Source organism: Meleagris gallopavo, chromosome 2 (genome assembly GCF_000146605.3).
Source record: "Meleagris gallopavo isolate NT-WF06-2002-E0010 breed Aviagen turkey brand Nicholas breeding stock chromosome 2, Turkey_5.1, whole genome shotgun sequence".
Lineage (NCBI taxonomy): Eukaryota > Metazoa > Chordata > Aves > Galliformes > Phasianidae > Meleagris > Meleagris gallopavo.
This window is the reverse complement of record NC_015012.2, coordinates 89,059,265-89,080,236: the sequence shown is the minus strand read 5'-3', so window position 1 is coordinate 89,080,236 and position 20,972 is coordinate 89,059,265. Positions and strand designations below refer to the sequence as shown.

The following is a 20,972-nucleotide window of genomic DNA, read 5'->3' as shown; positions in this document are numbered from 1 at the left end:
ACCAGCTGCAAACTATCCTCTACATAATAGCTCACTATCACAGAGCACTCATCTGTGAAATGAATGATCAATATCAGCTTCCGTCCTTGTCTCAAGGGATGCTAACTGTGGCAAATAGAAATGTACTGCTTACAGGGGTAGAAATGATTGTCAGAAAAAAATTTGCACCTTATGAAGCATAGAAATCCTAAACATCCTAAGGATCATATAGCCTTTAATATATGGAAATATTAATTTGTTAAATATATATATATATGTTCTATATTAGTGTGTTAAAGCAGAATGATATAGTCATATCTAATACAAATTATGCAGTGTTTCATTGCTCATTAGTGATGAGGAAATTTTTAACAGCAATTAATAAAATCAGCAGAGCACAAAAATCTTCTAGGCTACTCCTCCTCCATAATTGGCTATTTTAAACATTTCTCTTTTTAATTTGCTGACCCTGGATCCCATCCCTTCAGAATGGGACACAATATCAGTGGGTCCTTACCCAGACCTACATCTCATGCAGTTTGGAATCAGAACTTGTTGACTGTCAGGTACTAAAGGATTCTATTATATCTGTGGCCACAGAGGTGAATATGCAAAATACATCTATCTGTGGGTTAAGTTTACAGAATGGCTGAAGTTGGAAAGCACCTCTGGAGGTCATCTCAAGCAAAGGCACCTAGAAAAGCTTGCCCAGGACTGTGTCTAGATGAAAGTTAATTTTACTGCTAAGAATAACAAAAGATCTGTATCTGGGGAAAAATAATATCAGATACTAAAATTTAAATGCAAAAGAATGGCATACAATTCCTTGTAATAGGGAATATTTTTACTGCATTTTGGTAAAGAAGGGATTAAACTATTCTGTAACAACAAGTTGAAGCATCCAGTGACAGCAACTCCAGTAATCTGTAAGCGTGGTGCATCAGCTGGATTAAAAATGTGGTTTACTAACAAGCTAAGACATCAGAGTGGCCTTGTTAATTGTGAGAGCCATTTCTGCACTTAGACCTCTTGCACTTCTAGTATTCACAAAAAGCACATAGAGGTGTAGAGAAGAAACCTGTCTCAGAATGACTAAGGTTGGAAGGAACTGCTGGAAATCATCAAGATCAACGTCACTTATCTAATCTACAGAGAGGATGACTGGAGTCAGAGGGTAACCCCAGCTCTTTTTATACCTGAAACCTGGACATGCCTGAGAGCTCAGCTCTGAGGTTCCCACCATGTCTGAGAGCTCTGAATCCAGCTTCTACCCCAGCTGTCCCAGAGCTACCCTTTCCACTGTAGCCTTCTGCCACAGTGCCCTCCTGCCTTCCACTCCCTGAAGCTCTCTGCTTAAGGCTATTTCACTGGTGGAGAAATCTGAGAATGTTTCTTACTCTATTTGCAAATACAAAGAAACACGAAGTGATCAAGATATTACCATTTAAAGTCTTAAAATTCTGCTATTCTGAAAGCCATAGCTTCTGGAACCATGCAACTTTGTAAGGAATTTAATTGTTATGAGAAAGATAATAATAATAAAAAAAACCTCTAGTCCCTACTGTTTGTACTTTACACTTTAATGCTGGCTAACATAATTTATGTTAAAGTCAGAATAAATGTGTTCTTTACCCTATAAGATAGATTTTAAGAAGCATATTGTGGTCTTTCTTCTTATTATGTTGCAAAAAAACCAATATATATATATATATTACACAGAGGAGTTAAGTTTCAAAACTCCAATCCCCTTTGCTCTTTCAACATATCAAACAACAGAGCATAATCTATAGTTGACATTAGTAAGGTCTCCTCACATCCCCAAAAGCCAGCACTCTGCATAAAAGACAAAAGATCCAGCAAAGTCAGTTGCAAAATTAATCTTATTCACCAGGTAGCAAAGCCCTGAATGTGGCTCCCACACAGACTGCAAGCCATTTGTGAAATGAAAGCAGCAGACAGTAAATGAAGCAGCTCGGCTTTAGCAGCTTGTCAGTCACTGAACAACTGAAGGCTGCAGACATCCTGGGTTAAATCATACATTTAAATGCCACTTGGAGTGATCCCAAAACACCACCTGAGGCTGAGCTGCTTCTGACTTAGAAATGTATTCACATTTGGAAGAACCAGTATAAACTGGCAACTGTTTTCTACCTCCAAATTTGAGGTGAAACCTTAAAAAGTAAAAATTTCAATGCTGTTTTTGGGCAAGATGAAAAACTAATTAACCCAAATGAAACTGGAGGTATTTGTTCATTATAACCTTGCATAAGTTAAGTAAATGTTTATTCTCTTTTTTCTTTCTTCTGCTCTATTCCACAACTGTTTTTTCTGTTGTTATGATTAGTGTGCACTTATTTTAAAATTCAGTCCCATTACAACTTACAGATATGGTATGAAAATGTCCTTTCATCTTATTGACACAGACAATCAATGTAATTTCTAAGGGCAATATTTCACTTAAGTTTAACAAAATTCATAAGCAATGTGAAAACTCATTTAAATAGTTTATAACATCCTTGATTTGGTATAAATAAAACTGTTAGGTTCTACTGCTTCCAGTCCTGTAATGCAATTCTGATATTCACTGCTGCAATAAATTAGGCCTTATAAACAACAATACATCATAAAACAAATTCAAGAGACGTTGTAAATAGGGAACAAAATGGAAATTATCTCATGCAAGCTTTTTCAGTGTAAACCCCTTGACGCATGCTGGAACCAGCCAGTTAATAATTGCTTTGCAAATTCTTGTAAATCTGAAATGAAGCAGAGGGGATAAAACCAACAAACAAGTCATAAAGTATGATTGTTACTTGTTTGGAGTGATTATTGCCCACTGCCACCCAGGTTCCAAATCTCATAACAAAGAATTTGTTGTTTTTTTTTATTTCCTCCATTTCAGCTGTTTTACTGGTGATGGAGAATACATACAATCCTTATCAATAAATAACGTGTCACACAAAAAGATACGCTTGGTCAGTTTTTGAATATTTTAAATATTTTAATATTTTAAGCAGTAATACACCGCAAAGTTTAACACTTCTCTCCTCACAGTACTCTCTCCCCCTTCTTCACTCAGAATGGATTTTCTCAGGCTGGACAGAATATGTGATGGATGATAAAAATCAAGAGCACACAGAAGTGGAGACCATGACTGTGTAATCGTATAATGCAGTGGCTCCTTTTCAGAATGAAGAAGACATATGAAGCTATCTTTTTAAAAAGAAACCATTTATAGAAGCAAAGCGTGGCAAGATCATGAGCTGGAAATACATTTATCCAAAGGACAAATGGTGGCAGTCTTTATCATCAGCTCCACTGCCATTTTTAGCTACAATATTCCAGATTTTTTAGGAATCTCACCATTAATTTGATGCTCAAATACAATTCCATGCTATGTTGTCAGCGTTATAACAATGATCTTATTCTGTATTTCAGGTTCAACAGCCTCAGAAATCATGAATTTCTGCTTCCTCGTCTCATGGTTTTCTCCCATATAAGAACACATAAAACAGTATTTTATGATCTGTGTTTGGTTTATTGTTTGTTTGTTTGTTTGTTTTTAACCTGGAAATATAACATGAAATAGAGTGGGAAAATCTGTAAGATAAAGTCAACTGTTTTAAAAAAGGTTCTTTGCTGTCCCCTTTGCTGTGCCAAAAAACAAATATTAATGTTATTTGTAATTATTTAAGTTATTTATCTTAAACTCTTAAAACTCTTAAAAATGTATAACTGCTTTAAAAATTTGAAAGTTTTAAATACTGTACTTAAATATAGCACATGTATTTTATTTTCTTCACATTCAGAACCTCCAGCTGAGAACGAAATAAAACACTTAATTTCTGCCATGCAAATAGATGTATGCCTCATCTGAATATCTCTGATCTTGGCATCGTATCAAATGTGATAGAAACACATTAATTGAATCCTTCTGTTATTATTAAGAGATATGAACATTTATTGCAATTCATTTCTACTAAAAGAAATAAGCTCCTATTTCATTTTCTTAACGACTGCAAGTTCTGAACATGTTTAAAGCACTTAATAGTCTCAGTATAGACTGCAGACAATAACTCATTATACTGTACAAAAGTATTTTATATATATATGTACTTAATATATATTATATATCTAGCATATAAATATTTACATAGTACTTAATACTCAGTGTGTATATATTTAAATTCTACAACAATTTTAAGTACAAAATTACCACATATTACTGTATAAATGTAGAGAAAATCCATTTCAGAGAGCTTGAAGAAAAATCAGCCAGTAAATATTTCAGAAAGTGATGTATTTAGTTTAAATAATATTGAAAAGGTACTAAAGAAGTGGCTTTGGTGACTGCTTGAGTACTTCCCTAGCTGATGGAGGATTGCTAAATTGTGATCTGAGTCAAGGCTAACTGTTTGAGCAGAAAAATCAGTGTAAAATCTGAGGAATGTTTTGCTCATGTTTTCTCCAGACAAAAATCATTGATTACTTTAGATAAGTCGTTATCTTATGACATATCTAAATGTTTTTATAGATGTAAGCATTCAAAAATCTTGAAAATTTACTTGCATACTAATGATTAATGACTGTACCCAGAAAAAAACAGTCCACTTTCCTCTCTAAAAACCAAGAAAGTAGGACAAATAAACATTAAAACACACAGAAAAGACATTAGAGGGTCAACTATGACAATTAATGGTCTGTTTAGCATCTCCTTTAGCTGAATCTTCAACAGACCATTTAATTTTTTTCTTGAGTTGAAGGCATTTAAAGAAGGCACAAATTTAATGTAGTGAAACCATGAACAGTCACAGAAGAAAGCTGTAAGACACTTACAGGAACGAGGAATTTTTTTATTTCTTCCAAGGCATGACTCATACGAGACTATGCTTCCCCAGGTGGAGCAAACACTTCAATTAATACATGAAGCTCATCACTCAAGTGCGCATATTTAGCTTCTCCACTTTTCCTCAGTTCTTCCTCCTATGAAAAAGAGTGGTGTCTTTAGAACTGGGAATCCACTGATTTTGCATTGGTTTAGCTTTTAACAGAGAACACGACGAAAAGTCATAATGCAAACAGACTTTTAGTAAAATCCATTTAAAGATTTAAAAATCATTTTTGAGCGTCTGAATGGTAGAACTAGTGTAATTATCATATACAACAGATTTTAATCAGCACAGTGAAAAAATGCTAAATACTCTAAAACTGAGTAATGAAAAATTAACTCCAGAAATGCAAAAGATGATTGCATTGGTTTGAATTTGAGCTGTTCACAAAAATAAAAAAAAAGATCCAGTTAGCCATTCTGGAGCATTTTAAACAATTCTATCATTCATCTATATATATATATATTTTAATTGATGAATACCTGTAGACTGTGCATGTTAGTATTGCTAAAGTAAAGACAGCTCTGGCTTTATCTGAGACACGGGGTCTGAGTTTCAGACCCAGTTCTGATATTTGGTAACTATGCAGTCCTGTGTACAATGATTAAGATGATGGTTCATCTCACTTAGGATTGTTTTGACAGTCTTTGGTCTCAGTTTTCTATCAGTTAAATGAGGGTAAGAATCCAAATTTACGTCAGAGCAATATTCTGAAACATCACCCCACTGTTTTATACAAGGCTTTGAGATAGCGAATGTAAACTGTTATGCACATTAATAGTAGCTACCCTACAAAAAGCAAAGGTGTAAAATAGTGATCAAGTTAATGTAATTGTCATAATGACAACAGAATGCAAAATTTATCATTACTATACAAAATAGCAATAAGAAATGCTGAACATCTGATGAGTTTAAACCTCAATCTTCAAAAATACTTTAAGAACTGTAACTTCGGAGAAAGTACATTTGTATATTTTCATTTTATAGATGGAAAACCTAATCAGAGAAAACAAGGAAATTAATTTGCTTAAGATTGGGTTAGAAGTTACAGTTTCTCGGATTATTCCTTTGCAGCATGAAGATATCTAAGACAGAAAAACTGTAAGAATGATAGCTGATATGTTATTTATGGATAACAAAGTCAACAAACTTCATTAAAATATAAATCACATCTATTATTTTTCAAACATAGGCAAAAATAATATTTACGTGATTATTTTGACATCAGTAACATGATTTTATAATCTACACTTCTCTCACAGGAAGATATGCATATGCTTGCATGGTTGAAACACTGGTAATGACATTTTTCTCTTCTCCATAAACTCAGGGATTCTGAAAAGGCATCATTTTATAACCTTCCTAGGTTCAATGTAGGCTTTCTGTTACGTTCAGCAGGTATTTTTACAGGTGTTAGAGACAGCAAAATCCCTGATATATTCTTCCCGAATATATGCAATGATGCATTTTTTGTGGAATTCCTAGAGTTAAATAATGAATTTTCATATGGTACCTCTTCCTGCAAGTGTGATATGTCAGAAAATATTTCTTTTACTGCAAGTGTGTGTGTTGTTAAAGGACAGAAGCTCCTTCAGGAAAAATATCAAAAAGTAAGAACTCATTGTCTATGTAAGCACTGTACAAAGATTTGCTTCCCTGAACCAGTGAGGATGACTAAGCATGTGAGTTACTCCAAAAGTAATGTAGCAGCTTAAACCTACTCATGTACAAGTGAACCAAACCATGGTAAGAACAGCGCATGCTGAAAATGTGATGGAACTACTGTAGAGAACTATCCCGAAAAAAATCAAAATACAGTTAAGGTAGTAAGTATTATTAGGCACTGAATGTTAATTAAAAAAAAAACAACAAAAACAACAACTTTGGATCAAATCAGTTTTGATACATAAGAAGACTAAAATTAATAGATTTCCTGGGCTTCTGGATCAGTGTTGGCAATCTCTCCTAATACTGACCCTCATGTTAATAATATGCATCTTCTTTACTATCAGGTGATTATCTTTAACTATGCTCTGGTTCAGTGCAGCACCCTCCAGAGACGTTTATCCACCAGACCCTATCATCATTCTCTCCCTCTGTGCACCAATTCCCTTCATATCTCCAAAGTATATATAGCTTTATATTCCATGTTCCAAAACAGCTACTATCACAAGCTGTGCTTCAGACTTCCTTTGTCCTCACATGGTGTTGGTCAGACACACCACCCTTAACCTGAGGTATATTTCCATAACTCACTGCCTCATATTAGATAACAGATATTTTGAAACATCTGTGGTATTTTCTAAGTTAGAATCATAGAATCATAGAACCCTTAGAGTTGGAAGGGACCATTAACGTCCATCTAGTCCAACCCCTCTGCAATGAAAAGAGACACCATAGCTACATCAGGTTGCCCAGGGCCTGATCCAGCCTCACCTTGAATGTCTCCAGGGACAGAGTATTAACATCTCTGGGCAACCTGTTCCAGTGCCTCACCACCTTCACTGTAAAAGACTCTTTCCTTATAACCAACCTAAATCTACCCTCTTTGAGCTTGCAGCCATTTCCCCTTAAAGTTAATTTGAGGAAAACTTAACTTGAGGAAGTTCCCCTAAGTTATCTTAAGTTCCAGTTGACCAAAGCAGGGAAAATTAATTATAAAACTTCTCAGCAGAAATTAGACAAATACGACCTCTGCAAAGGCAAAGCAGTAGTATATAAAGGCCAAGAAAAATGATTGATTATCTCTTGATGAGAAAAGAGCCTTACAATTTCAGAAGTATATGTTCTGACACTGACATAGAATTTGTTTCTGACTGGAAGATGGACGAGTACACTTAATTAAAACAACTGGAAGGAACAACTAGAATTTGTACAGTAAACAAAATTATGTGATCCATATTGACAAATGAAAAGTAGCCTGATAAAATCAAAATGCCAGAATATTCAAGAATAAAAGGAAGAAAAACAAAACTGAAGCAGGAACCGAGGAAAGCACATAGATAAACTGCATAAATACAAGTGGATCTTACAGTGTAACAAATACAGCCATAAAAAGAAACAAAGTGTATTTGAAGAACAATAAGAGAATTGCACTGTATTTCCTACCTGACAAGAACTTGCAAATAAAAGCACAGAGCAGAAAACAGACAAAGCTGAAAATCACAGCACTGTTGCTGGAGAAGAGCTGTTCATAAGATCAATGGACAATGCTGCAGAAGAAGATTAATGAGCATGAAGTTTCACAAAATGCAAAGCAATTAATTTTTAATCTGGACATAAATGCAAAACCTAAGATGTCTGCAATGCTGATAATAGCAACAGTTATTAAACTGAGCTCTAGAGAAAAGAGTAAAGCAGAACAGATATAATGTCTCAGTGTTTTGGAGTTCAAAATCATTCAGATCCTAGGTCCTAGAGAGAAGAATGCAGAGAAAAATACTGAGGAAAAATCTGAGAGTAGAAAGGAATTTGAGAATAGGGAAAGAATTCAGCAGAGTATAAAGTGAAGCTAAATGCTCAGCCATCCCTTGAGTCTTATTTTTAGAGAAGTAATTTTCAGTCCAGGTCAAGGAATAAAGACGATGGATATAGTCAGGAAATTAGAGTTTGCACAGCAGAGCTAATAGAGTAGGTGTACTCCTGTCACATTACAGCATCTGCAGACATAGACACCCTGTAAGTAAATACAGGTGTATAAAAAAAGAACATTGCTTATAATAGAGGAATTTTTGAAGATATATGCAAAGATTTGTGCACATTGTGTTATTTCCCAATACATTTCTTAATGAAATAAAACATCTTAATGGCAAAGAGGTGCTAACTTGTATGTAGATTATATTGTTTTTAGTTAGTTGATGGAGAAATCATAGATAGATCAGTAGAAGAATGAGACAACAAAATGTCCATTGAATCACTATGGGAAAAGCCAGAATATCTGGGATAAATGTTAGATGAACAAAAATTGTTCGTAAATCTGTGCAAAGGAAATAAACATGTAGAAGAAAAGTTAACACATTTAAGTCATATGTGCCAAAAAGGAGATCACCAGTAGTCACTATCATGACCAACAAGACATAATCTACATACAAATTATGTTCCAGAAAACTGATAGTGGCGAGTTCACAAACCTACAGATACACCTATGCTAGCACATAACTAAGCTAGAGATGAAATAACTATAAAATTAAATAAGATAAAGATGCTCAATGAACGCAACCAACAAATTTGAACAAAAAGTTTGAAAAGCCCATGCAGGAAATCAAGAGATCCAATAGAAATGCACAATTGCCATATTTAAAGATGCTTCCTACAAAGATTATTTTTATCTTAATAGTTATGATCACAACTAGGGACCACTGTATTCAGGGTGGATTCAGATTCTGGAAGAAGACTTGCTCTTAATGAGAGTACAAAATGTCATGTTTTTATTTATGCAAGGCTAATTACCAATTTGGTGCATGCAGGCTATAAAGTAGATTGAACTTCCACTATACTGTGAGCAAAAAAATATCTTATTTGCAGTCTTTTTTTTTCTTCAACTTAGTAGAGTGGTAAAGGGGACATATATATAGGGACATATGTGAAAAGAAATGTTTTGAAGTTCTCAGCAAATTCATTTGCAGTGCATTATATTATTAGATTATCAAAGTGAAATACAAGTCAACTCCAGCTGTACAATAGTTCAGTGCTTTACAAGGAGCTTTTTTTAGGTTACATGAAGGAATAATTGAAAGAATATTTTTACCATACAGAAAGTTCGGTAAGGAAAAATCAGTGCCTAATCTATTTTATGTAGAACCAGAGTGAAAAACTATTACTGTATTTCCTAGGAGCAAATAATCAGGGGTCTAGCATGTGCTCTTATCTCTGACTATAAAAGAAACTGAAGTTTCAGTTTGGGAATTCATTTATTCATATATTTCGAATCAATTTAATGATGAAAGAGCTAAGTACACACTTATAGGTAACTACCTGCTTAATCACCCATCTAATGAAGGATGCTTCCTGAAATACAAGCACGCAGAACAAATTCACTGAAGCACATATTCAGTAGTTTGTTGGTATTGATGATTTCTACATGCATAGATATAGCAAGACTTTCCTGATCTTACTGCATAACCTTCTCACTTAGCTCACAGCTAAAAAGAACTTAAAAGACCAGGATTTAAACATAATTGTAATCCTACACCCTGGATTGCGGCCATCTGAATTCCCTGTCAGTTGTTTTCCAGCCTATAGAAGCTAGTGTTTACAACAGTAATATTCCTTAGATGCAGAAGTTTCTGACCAGCCGCACCTCATTAGAGCGATGGAAATCTCATACTTATTTCATGCTTAAGCTTCTTTGGGATTCAAAAACTAGTGAGGGACTAAATAAGATAGATGCCCTGAATACACTCTAACAAAAAAAAGTGGAGTGCTGCCTTAATGAGACAGCAGTTGGACTGCTCATCAAGTTAGGAGATAGTTGTCCATTGTAGGAAAGTTACTACTGGAATGCCACAAAACCATTCTGGGATGTATGCTCTTGAACAGTACATAAGTGATTGAGAAAATGAGTTGAACAGTAATGAAAGTTGTGTAGTGCTTTCTAGAGTGCTCTGTGTGCTCTATTAGGTCTAGATATATAATTTCTAGAGGCTGATCTTGGAGACGTTACAGAGTTCTCCAGAAACAATGGCTCAGTGTCGAATAACAATTCCCAAGATATTCTCTTCTAGGAGGAAAATAAATTAAACAGCACAGGATTATGACAGTGTTATTCTGTCTCATTTGGAAATGTGATTGCATCTAGCTAGGTGTGATATGTTGTATACCTAAAGAATGAAAGCATTTGCAAATCTAAGCTATGTATAATTGCTTGCTGATGCACTAGGTGAATCATTTTTTTATTAAAGAACACCTATAACATAGATGCATACACTTAAGGCAGTGTCAAATATAGAACTCATTTCTAATAATGTTTCTCACAATGCTGCATTTTTTGTTTAAAAGATGCTATTACTAATTAGTATTCAAATGAGCTCAGTGTAGTATTGCAAGTGCTTCATCTAGAAAGTAATGTAACACTTCAGTGGCTCTGATTGCTCATTATAATCATAGCTGAGAGAGCGCACAGGAGATCTATTTACAGCTGCTTCCAGTTGCAAATCCGGGGATCATGACTGTTGCAAGGCACGCAGAGAAGTACTGCAGCCTTTGTTTCTCTGGTCCCGCTGTCTTTGCTTGCAGCTTTTTTTTTTTTTTGAAGGACAATGTTGTTGAGAGCACCCTTCTGAAACTCAGCTGGGAAGCTTGTGCAAGTAGAAGCAATGATCCTCTTTAACTCTTCTATGTTTTTTTCTAGGGAATGTCCACTGCTGACCAGATTTCCACATTAACACTTTACACTCTGAAGTGCAATGGTAATGTGATGCAGAGAAGATCCTTCCCTAAACACTTGGAAAGAGCTTTGCATCTGGGCAACCTCATCCAGCTCTGATGCCGCTGTTCATTGGAGGGCAGTTGGACTAGATGGCCCTCAGAGGTTCCTTCCAACTCAGGATTTTATGATTCTATGATTCTATGGTCTCTAGGAATCCCTATTTTTACTGAGTATATTGAAAACTGTACTTTTTTTTTTATTTTTTAATGAATGCAATGTCAGCTTTCTGATATGTATATACACAAAGGGAGGCTTTTTACTTTCTTAGGGGTGCTTTCTTAAGAATGAAATTCAGAGGTACTTTTGTTGGCACACAGTAGCTATTTTCACTTGATTGCCATAGCAGCCAAGGCAGGAGAACAGGGAGGGTTTTGATTCCAACAGTTTAAATACCTGTCTGATAAGCTGCATTATAAAGTACATTTTCATGCAATTTGACTGCCAATAATTATTTATGAAAGCCTTGATAAACCACAGTTTTGAAAATGAAGATAGCAAGAGTATTTGAGGATCCTACCACCAAGTATAGAGAAAACTATTTTCTATTTCTCCTTCATTATCATGCAGTGATGCTGAAAGCACATCAGTGGAGGTCACCCACGCTGGTGGTGGGAGCCACACCTCTGAAAAATGATGGAGGAAAAGAAATTTCATAAATAATGGCCAAATGTTGTGTCTAATAGCAGTAACGCAGATTGAAATAGTTAAGTATCTGAATTTGCTCCAAAAACATACAAAGTATTTCAAATAACATAAAAACGAAAACATCTGAACAATCAATCAGTAGGTTGAACTTTTTTTCACAAGCACATTCTATTTCTGATTTGGAATTTTAATGTCATGCAAATGAGATATTTCATGTCACATGTCACAGTTGTACACAAATTTGTAAGTTTCACCTGCTTTTTCTTTCCCAGTATGATTAGGTTTTGCATAATGACAAAGTAAACAAACACAATTTCAGTGGTAAAATTACTTTTTCCTCTACTATTCAGAAAATCTAACTACTCACGTTACATTAATTTAGACAAATAAATTTTAGTGACAGCACAAGTACTTGGATGATTTCTCACAAAGGTGTCACAAGGAGTTAATAGATGAAACTGTTTTAGTAATATTACATATATGATAATTTTATGTCTGACAGTAGCTGAACTTAAGTAAAATTGCTTGCAAATAGATTCTCAGTCATCTCAGCTATGATGGTGATTCTTCTCTGCAAAGATGGAAGAACACATTTTCTAATTTTCTCATAATGGAAAATTGTACAGGCATTAGTCCAATATAAGCTGCAAATGAGTCTAAGACTAAAAACTCTGATTTTTTAATGAGTAGTGATTATAGCAGTTCTAATACTAATTCACTAGATGGTTCCTTTTTGTGAAATGTGCGAAGTATTGAGATGATGGAAAATTCAGATAACATTCAACTCCTTGGCAAAGCAGCCTGAACCTGACCTGAACTTTGAACCATGAGAGAGTGACTTAAGAATGTACTACTCCTAAAGAACTAGTCAAACTTACCTCTGACAAGTTTGTTATTTAATATAACTTGAACAAGGGGCAGGATGATGGTAATATTTGAGTGAGGTCACAGCCTGTGACTCCAACAAGAACTCCAGTAATCTTCACTGCACATTTTAGAATATGTGACCTGATTATGTCAGGTCAGAGCCAGCTCCAGCTGCTCCAAAATGGACCCATTGCTGCCAGAGCTGAGCAACACCAGGTGTGCCTCTGGGAGACCAGATTTAAGACGTGGAAAAACTGCTGCACAACGGCAGCTGGGAGAAAGGAATGAGAAATGGGAGAGATGCAGCCACCAAGGTCATTGCAGAAGGAGGGCAGCAGATGTCCCAGGCATGGAGAAGAAGCTCCCTGAAGCCCAGGAGAAGCCCACAGTCAAGAAGGCTGCATCCCTGCAACCCATGGGCATCACATGGAGCAGATCTTCCTCTGTAGCCACAGAGGAGCCCACGGTGCAGCAGTGGATGAGGCCTGAAGGCCGCAGCCCATGGACACCCCTGCAGGAGCAGCCTGGGTTGGAGCTGCGGCCTGAGGAGAACGGCCTGTGGTGGGGCAGGAGGGCTGGAGGAGCTGCCGCCTGTGGGGACAGTGCTGGAGCAGTGCTGGAAGGTACAGAGCTGCGTACTGGGAGTGCTGTAGTCTGGGGGAAGCCCATGTGGGATCAGCTGGGGAAAGACGGCATCCCATTGGAGGGACCTGCATGGAGCAGGGACAGAGAGTGACCATGGAGGAGTGGCAGAGATGAAGCGTTATCGACTGTTTTTAGTTTGCTTCTTACTGCTCCAAACTTATTATCACTCTGGTGAGTCTGTTTCACTTGTGATAGTAATTGGTGAGTGATCTCCCTGTTCTTATCTCAACCCAATATAACCTTATGGTATTCTCTCCCTGGTGTTCTTTTTTGGTTAGGAAATGAGAGAGCAGTGTGGTGGTGCTGAACGGCCCATCAGAGTGAAAACAAAAGTTAAGAAGATCAAGGATATTGCATCTTCACTGGAAGGAAAAGTGACATCTTTGGCAATTTACACAAAAATCTAAGTATCTTGACTTTCTTCTGTCTTTTCAAAAATTGTCCCAGTACCAAGAGGAAACCATGCTAAGCAGAAAGTCTGGAGTGACTGCCTGCAAAAACTATAATAAAAGCTGTGTGAGCTTAGTTTCTCTGAAATGCCATTTCACCACTATGCATTTGTTCTGTTCATATTACATTTGCCAGCTGCAAAATACTGTCTGATATATCAGTGTTTATATTGAAAGACTGAGAAAGGAATAGAAGGAAACCTGTTGGGTGACAAGGATTTTCCTCTGGGAAATCCCACACTGTAAACATTACGCCATTCCTCAGATTTCCAAAGGAAACACCAGATGTGCATTCACTTAAAAGGAGCTTATCCATAGCTGAAGAGGCCACTGGTACTAAACTGGCCTGGCCAAGATGCCAGAGAAAACATCCTATAACATCCCTCCTAAAAACTCCCAGAGCACTGTCCCTGCTACCCTCTCCAGAATACTCCCCATCTCCCATAAGCGCTCTGACTGAGTCCAAATCCATCACATACATCAAACAAACATGAAATTGTAACGGCAAAATAATTATAAAATTCTGTTTAAAGCCGATCACTGTACTCCAGAAAAGGTTAAGTACCAGCAATCTTCAAAGAGTCAGCTAATTTTACTGCACTAAAAATTAATATTCATTTTGTACTTAATTTTTATCAGCCAGATCATCCTTGGCAATTTAAAGTACTCCTCCAAACCCCTCTGTGCTTTCAGATTTATGCTAGAAGATATAACCTTGTGCACAGCTTTTGAGTGTCGCAGAACTTTCATTATATGGTAGCCACATTTCAGATAATGATAAAATATGCAGATTACATTAATCAATTATAGTCAATTCTGCTTAATGTCACCATCAGTTTACTGCAAAATTTCTTTCTATTAAAAGCATTTTCCCAGGAAACACTGTAACCTGCCTCTGGCTGAAAATGAAGCATTGCATTTGATTTCCAGTTCTTTAGTGCTTTAGCACCTGTGGTCTCCCTTGTCGCTCATTTTCAATATCAGTACAAATGAATGTAAAATAAAATTGAACAGCAGCCCTGTTTATGACAGATTTTTTCCATAGCTCTGAGACAAAAGATGAGATTGTTTTTATTGTTGTATGAGCATCCTAAAATGTTCTGACTGATATTAAATGCTGAAAAAGCCACAGTTATTTTCCTTTCTTCCTTTCTCTTCTAAATTGGCAAGCAGTTAAAATAAAACATAAATTCTAAATTGAGAATATGTGCACCATTTGAGCTTTGGCTCCTAATGAACTTTTTTTTGTTTTGGTTTTGTTTTTGGTGGTTTCTCTTTTTTTGGGAGGGTTTTTTTTGGTTGCTGTTGGTTTTGTTGGAGGGGGAGCCTCCTTTGTTACAGTTTGTGCCCATTGCCTCTTGTCCTGTCTCTGGGTAGCACAATGAAATACAATGGGTAGGTTAAGCTTAAGTGGTTTTATCTGGACACTTGGGAGGAATATAGGAACATTGCCAGGGCATGCAGGAATGCAACAAGGAAGGCTGAGGCCCACTTGAATTAAATCTGGTGAGGAAGGTCAAGGATCTAGCAGAAGTGATAGCCAAGTCACTCTTTGTCATCAAGGAGATGGAGGTCAAGGACAATGGGAGAGGTGCCCGAGGACAAAAGGAAAGCCAGTGTCATTCCAGTCTTTATAAAGGGCAAGAAGGAGGAACCAGAAAATTACAAGCCAGTCAGCCTCACTTCCATCCCTGGGAATATGATGGAGCAGCTTATTCTGGATGTCATCTCCAAGGAAGTGGAAGAATAGTCAGCATGGATTCACCAAGGAGAAATTATCCTTGACCAATCTAATAGCCCTCTATGATGTCATGACCAGCTTGGAAGATGAAGGGACAGAATGGATGTTGTGTACCTTGACTTTAAGCAAGGTTTTTGACACTGTCTCCCATAACTTTCTTGTAAGTAAGATTAGGAATTGTGAGACAAATGACTGGACAACAGTGAGGTGGATGAGAACTGGCTGGCTGGCAGAGCTCAGACAGCTGTGATCAGTGACACAGAGTTGAGTTGGAGAGCTGTAGCTAGCAGGATTTCCTAGTTGTCAGTTTTGGGGCTGGTCTTGTTCAACATCTTCATCAGTGATTTGGAGGAAGGGATAGAATGTATCCTCAGTGAATCTGCTGATGATAAGCCGGGAGGAGTGGCTGACATACCAGAAAGCTGCGCTGCCATTCAGCAAGGCCTTAGCATTCTGGAGAACTGGGCGGGGAGGAATCTTATGAGGTTCAATAAGGGCAAGCGTAGAGTCCTACACCGGGAGAGGAATAAACACATACATCAGTAGAGGTTAGAGCTGCTAGTTCTGCAGTGAAAGACTTAAATGTCCTGGTGGACAACAGGTTGGCCATAAGCCAGCAGTGTGCCCTCGTGGCCAAGAAGGCCAATAGCAACCTGGGGTGCATTAAAAAGACTGTGGCTAGCAGGTCAAGGGAGGTGATCGTTCCCCTCTACTCTGCCGTGGTGAGGAACGGAATATTCTGTCCAGTTCTGGGGTCCCCTGTTCAAGAAAGACAGGGAACTTCTAGAAGGAGTCCAGTGGAGAGCTACAAAGACTATCAGAGGCCTGAGTATCTCCCTTATTAGGAAAGGCTGAGAGACCTGGGTCTGTTCAGTCTGGAGGAGAGAAGACTGGGGGAGGATCTTATCAATGCTTATAAATATCTAATTGGTGGGTGTCAAGTGGATGGAGCCAGGATCTTTTTGGTGGTGTCCAAAAATAGGACAAGGTACAAACTGGAACACAGGAAGTTCCACACAAACATGATATCTTTACTTTGAGAGTGATAGAGCATTGGGGAACAGGCTGCTCAGAGAGCCTGTGGACTTCTCTGGAGATATTCAAAACCTACCTGAACTCTTTCCTGCATAATCTACTCTAGGGAACCTGCTTTAACAGTGGGGTTGAACTAGGTGATCTGCAGAGGTCCTTTCCAGTGCCCATGATTCTGTGATTTCTGAACATTCAGGATGTGGTGGATGTATTGATATAAAGTACTGAACATTAATCTTAAATATAAAGGATTTTCCTTTGTTTTATAACATTCTTCAAAAGAAAATAAAACCAAACCAACCAACCAAAACAGCAACTAAAAAACTAACAAAACAAACAAACAAACAAAAAAACAGGCAAATATATACCAGAAATACTGTTCAAAAACACTGAAACAATTGAGCACAACTTGCTTGCTGGACAGACCACAAAGGATCAGTGCAGAAACAACGTCCGAGTTTAAATAAATCATCACATTTGACAGTACAAGAGCCTGTGACATCTGACTAGTTTTGTAATCTATCCATGCAAAATTCTTTGAGCCACCACCTGCTGTTTCTATCAGTTTCTGAATCTAAACACAGCATGCACACAGAGTTTTAATTCAGACTCAGTCATCTGCACTGGAAAATCAAAATACTCTGGTTCTGGATTTGAAAACCCACATCCTGTAAGTGTTCAACACTATTTTTGTCAACAATGGAATTCAAATATATCAATGAAACATTTGGGCACAGCAGTCTCATTAATTTTTCCAATGAATTCATTACAATGCTCATCTAATGCTGTTTTTCTCTTGCTTTTTTTCAATAGACTCATTGGTATTTTATTTTTCTTATTTCCATTCATTTCATTCTACCCTGACCGGGCAAAAAATATTAAAACAACATAAACTTTGGAGAATCTTTTATCTGTTTCTCAACTGTATGCATAAAGAGGTGACTTGAAAACAGAATCTTTCTTTTCCCTACTCATAGAAATTCAGCTTTTATTTTCAAAAGAAAAAGAGATGGAGATTTTGGGCTTTATGGAAAGTTTGCATATTAAAATCTGCAGTAATGAAGGCAGAAAATCACAGCTGTTTAAATGTTCTTCTCTCTTTTGGTACATAGTCTACTCAGTCTTGTGTAAGCTACCTGAAAGCCTGTTTGATTAGTATCCTCCTCTAAACTATAAGATCTTTGTTGTTGATTTTCTGCTACCAGTGGATTGGCAAAAGGATGTGACTGTGTTCTGGGTAATAGTGGTTCTATCGTTTGATACAAGAATTAACTTAGTTCTTACTATTCCAGTTTCTGGCAAGTTGAAAAACTGCAAGATATTAATCAAGCACAACTATCAAGTTGTGCAATGTTGTTCTATTAACATTTGGCTCTTTACCATGCAAACAGATTGATGTCCACACAAGCATTCCATCAGAATCCTATGGTGGTCTTGGAGAGTTAGCTGGAGATCAACACTAACTGAGATACGAGACAATGAGCCATCAGTAGATATTGCCAGTAAAACTTGGTAGAACAACTAAAAGAGATGTCCAAAAATTTATTCTGTGCTGGAGAAAACTTTTGTCTATGGCTATGGGATCTGATGGACACACTCAATGTCAATTATATAGTGTGAAAAGAGCCTGTTTGGAGCAACAGTCTTTACAAGAAAGCTTGGTTTTCTGAACCAGAAAATGGCCTGTTTGCTATTTCCTATTGTGTACTGTTAAATAATATGTACTACATTATTTATGAACACCCTTCCTCTAGAAGAAACAGAGAGGTCTTTCATTATCTAACAAAGCAGCACCAGTAACAAGGCCTAAAATTACTCGGACAGTGCTTGTCATTGCTGACAGCATGATGCTAGACAAGTTTAAGAAGTAGCTATGAAATATCCATATAAAGTCACGGTACCACTTCAAAACCTTGACTCCTTTATTACTTTAAAAAGCTTAAGACACTTTTTAGAATGATCTTCTATTTGAATAAGCTTTTCCGCCCTTTGTAGTCTAGCATAGTTCCACTGGATATGATGTCATGGATCTTCATAAGTTATAACGATGTTTGACAGCTAAACCTATACACTTGCTTTTGTGCTTTCAATCTGAAAAAAATCATGTTTTAAGCTCAAGTGTCCTAAAAGTTGTTTTGACTTCAAAATGAAAGATGAAAGACAAAGACACACTGAGCTGTGTCATGTACTCAAGGTCCCAAAGAGCAGTTCAGGCTGCACTCCCATGCATCAGCTGGCTTCTGAAAGCAGCTGAAAACTGTAAGAATAAGCACATATCTCTTTTTAGAGTGACCAGAACCCACAACTCATCCTTCCAGGAGTGACCTTTTCACTCAGCTAAGGAGGATATGTACAGATTCTGTGCCCTGTCCATTGTCTGAGATGAACACATGTACATCAGCTGCATACACCAAAGAGTTCTGTGGTGTGGTAGATACATTGGCTTAGGCTTAGCACAGTGCTAACATGCTTTCCACTGAGTGGAACTTGCATGCTTCTTGGGAAAAAAAATCCCCACATCCATTATCAATCTTCTTGTGTCTGTTCCATTCCAAAAGTATTGCATCCCTTCTTTCAAAGTGACCCAAAGTAAGAAACAAAACAAAACAAAACCCTCACTTTTCAAAGGAACATGTCCTTCTAGTTCATGGCTAAAAGTCTCTTCTAAAAATACACAACTGTTAATTCACCCACCACAGTCACATTGCACCCAAGCATCCCCAAAGGCCATTGCTCTTTTTATTCAGTGGGTACTTATTCCATCAAAGATAATGCAGTATCTAAAGCTCAACCAGATAGAAATATTAGTTGTGAAATCCCACATCAGGTATGACTTCAGACATTTCAGTGCCCACTTTTGTCTTTCATCTGGCTTTATGCACAGTACCAGGTCCTTTACTAAGATTGGAAAAACACATTACAGATTAAGTTATGTTAATTTTTCTTTGGAAGTCTGTGCTGCCTTTTCCATTAGTTGCAGACAAATCTTAAACTCCTGAATTAAGTGCCCTCAATCACTCTGCTGTGACTGGATGACTACTTTTCAAAAAATAAAGCAGGATATGTTCCTTAAAGCATACACTCTGAAAATGGACTTATACTGTCACTACCAATTTAATCCGTCTGGGGGAACAGAGTGAGATTAAGGAGTGAGCAGAAAGTGGCTCCATTAGAGCCATTCAGGCAACTGGCAATGTCTACTCTGTGGCCGTGAATTGGCTATGAATTAGTAAAAACATTAGAAATTGCAAATGATATGTGTTACATTTCAGGCTCTACCACAGCTTGAATTATTTTCATTTTGAATATACTAGTTGGGCTGAATTTTAATTAAATGAAAAAGATCTTTAAGCCAAAAAGATCTAAATACAGAGGCAACAGAGAGAAATCACAAAGCCCAGAAGCAAAATGTGTTATATCCTCTGCATTATTCACGGTTACATTCACTGCAGGTTTGGGATCAAAATGCTTAATGTATTAACGCTCTGCTAGCAATCCTTGAAAATATTTGTACACACTATCATGGCACTAAAAGGACTTATGCAATGCTTTACAAAGCTTACATAGATAAGGTGAGTACACTACTTTTCTTACTCAAATCCCTATGTTCCATTTCACAGGTACTGCATCTCTTAAAACATATCTACAAAGCAAACGCAACACTGAAGTAAGTGGCACCAGAAAATATAAATGTCAATACTCAGGACTGGAAAAGATACATATTTTACTACATAAATGGAATTCATAAACACATAACTTAGAAATGCCGGAACTCTCAAAGACATATCTTATTAAATGTATTAAAATCTTTTTGATATTATTCTTAGTTTCTGAATATCTGTCATTTGGTTCTGTGTAAATTGTACCGTATTATGAAAAAAAGCAACATTTTTATTTGGATAATTTCTTGAATTTTTCCTGGGATACACACTCAGCTTTTTCCTTCTATCCTTCTATCCTCACATGTTGTAAGCAAGTAAGCGTGGTTTGTCTAATCTAGCTTCATGTTTCTAAACCAAACAATAAATGAAAAGAATTGCTCAATGGACTCTTTGCTGTGAAATTTGTTTGTTGTGAAGTGAGATATATTAAATAAAAAATTATTCTGTGAAAGCTTCCACTGCAGCCAATGGATCAGTTTAGGATTCAAGCTGGACTAGGTACAAAGAAAAATGATTGGGATGCTCAGAAATATTTGGAATCTATTTTAGGAGAATAAATTAAAATAGCTTGGGCTTTGTTGCTTAGCCAAAACCAAAATTTAGCGAGCACATATGTTCTGTACTTTAAAAAAAAAA

The 20,972-nt window shown here is 36.8% G+C and overlaps 1 long non-coding RNA gene across 2 annotated transcripts in view; it reads right to left on the bottom strand.

The window, feature by feature from the left end:
- The window catches only part of LOC109366264, a 38,489-nt gene extending 25,567 nt beyond the window's left edge, over positions 1 to 12,922 (bottom strand). The window contains exons 1-2 of one of the 2 annotated variants that reach the window (XR_004158987.1): positions 12,819 to 12,909; positions 4,816 to 4,962 (exon numbers count right to left, since the gene is read on the bottom strand). This is a non-coding gene — a long non-coding RNA (uncharacterized LOC109366264). Of the gene's footprint in view, positions 1 to 4,813; positions 4,963 to 12,818 lie in introns of those variants that run through there. The other variant, XR_002112484.2, reaches the window with a different exon arrangement.
- Between the last annotated feature and the right edge of the window lie 8,050 nt (positions 12,923 to 20,972).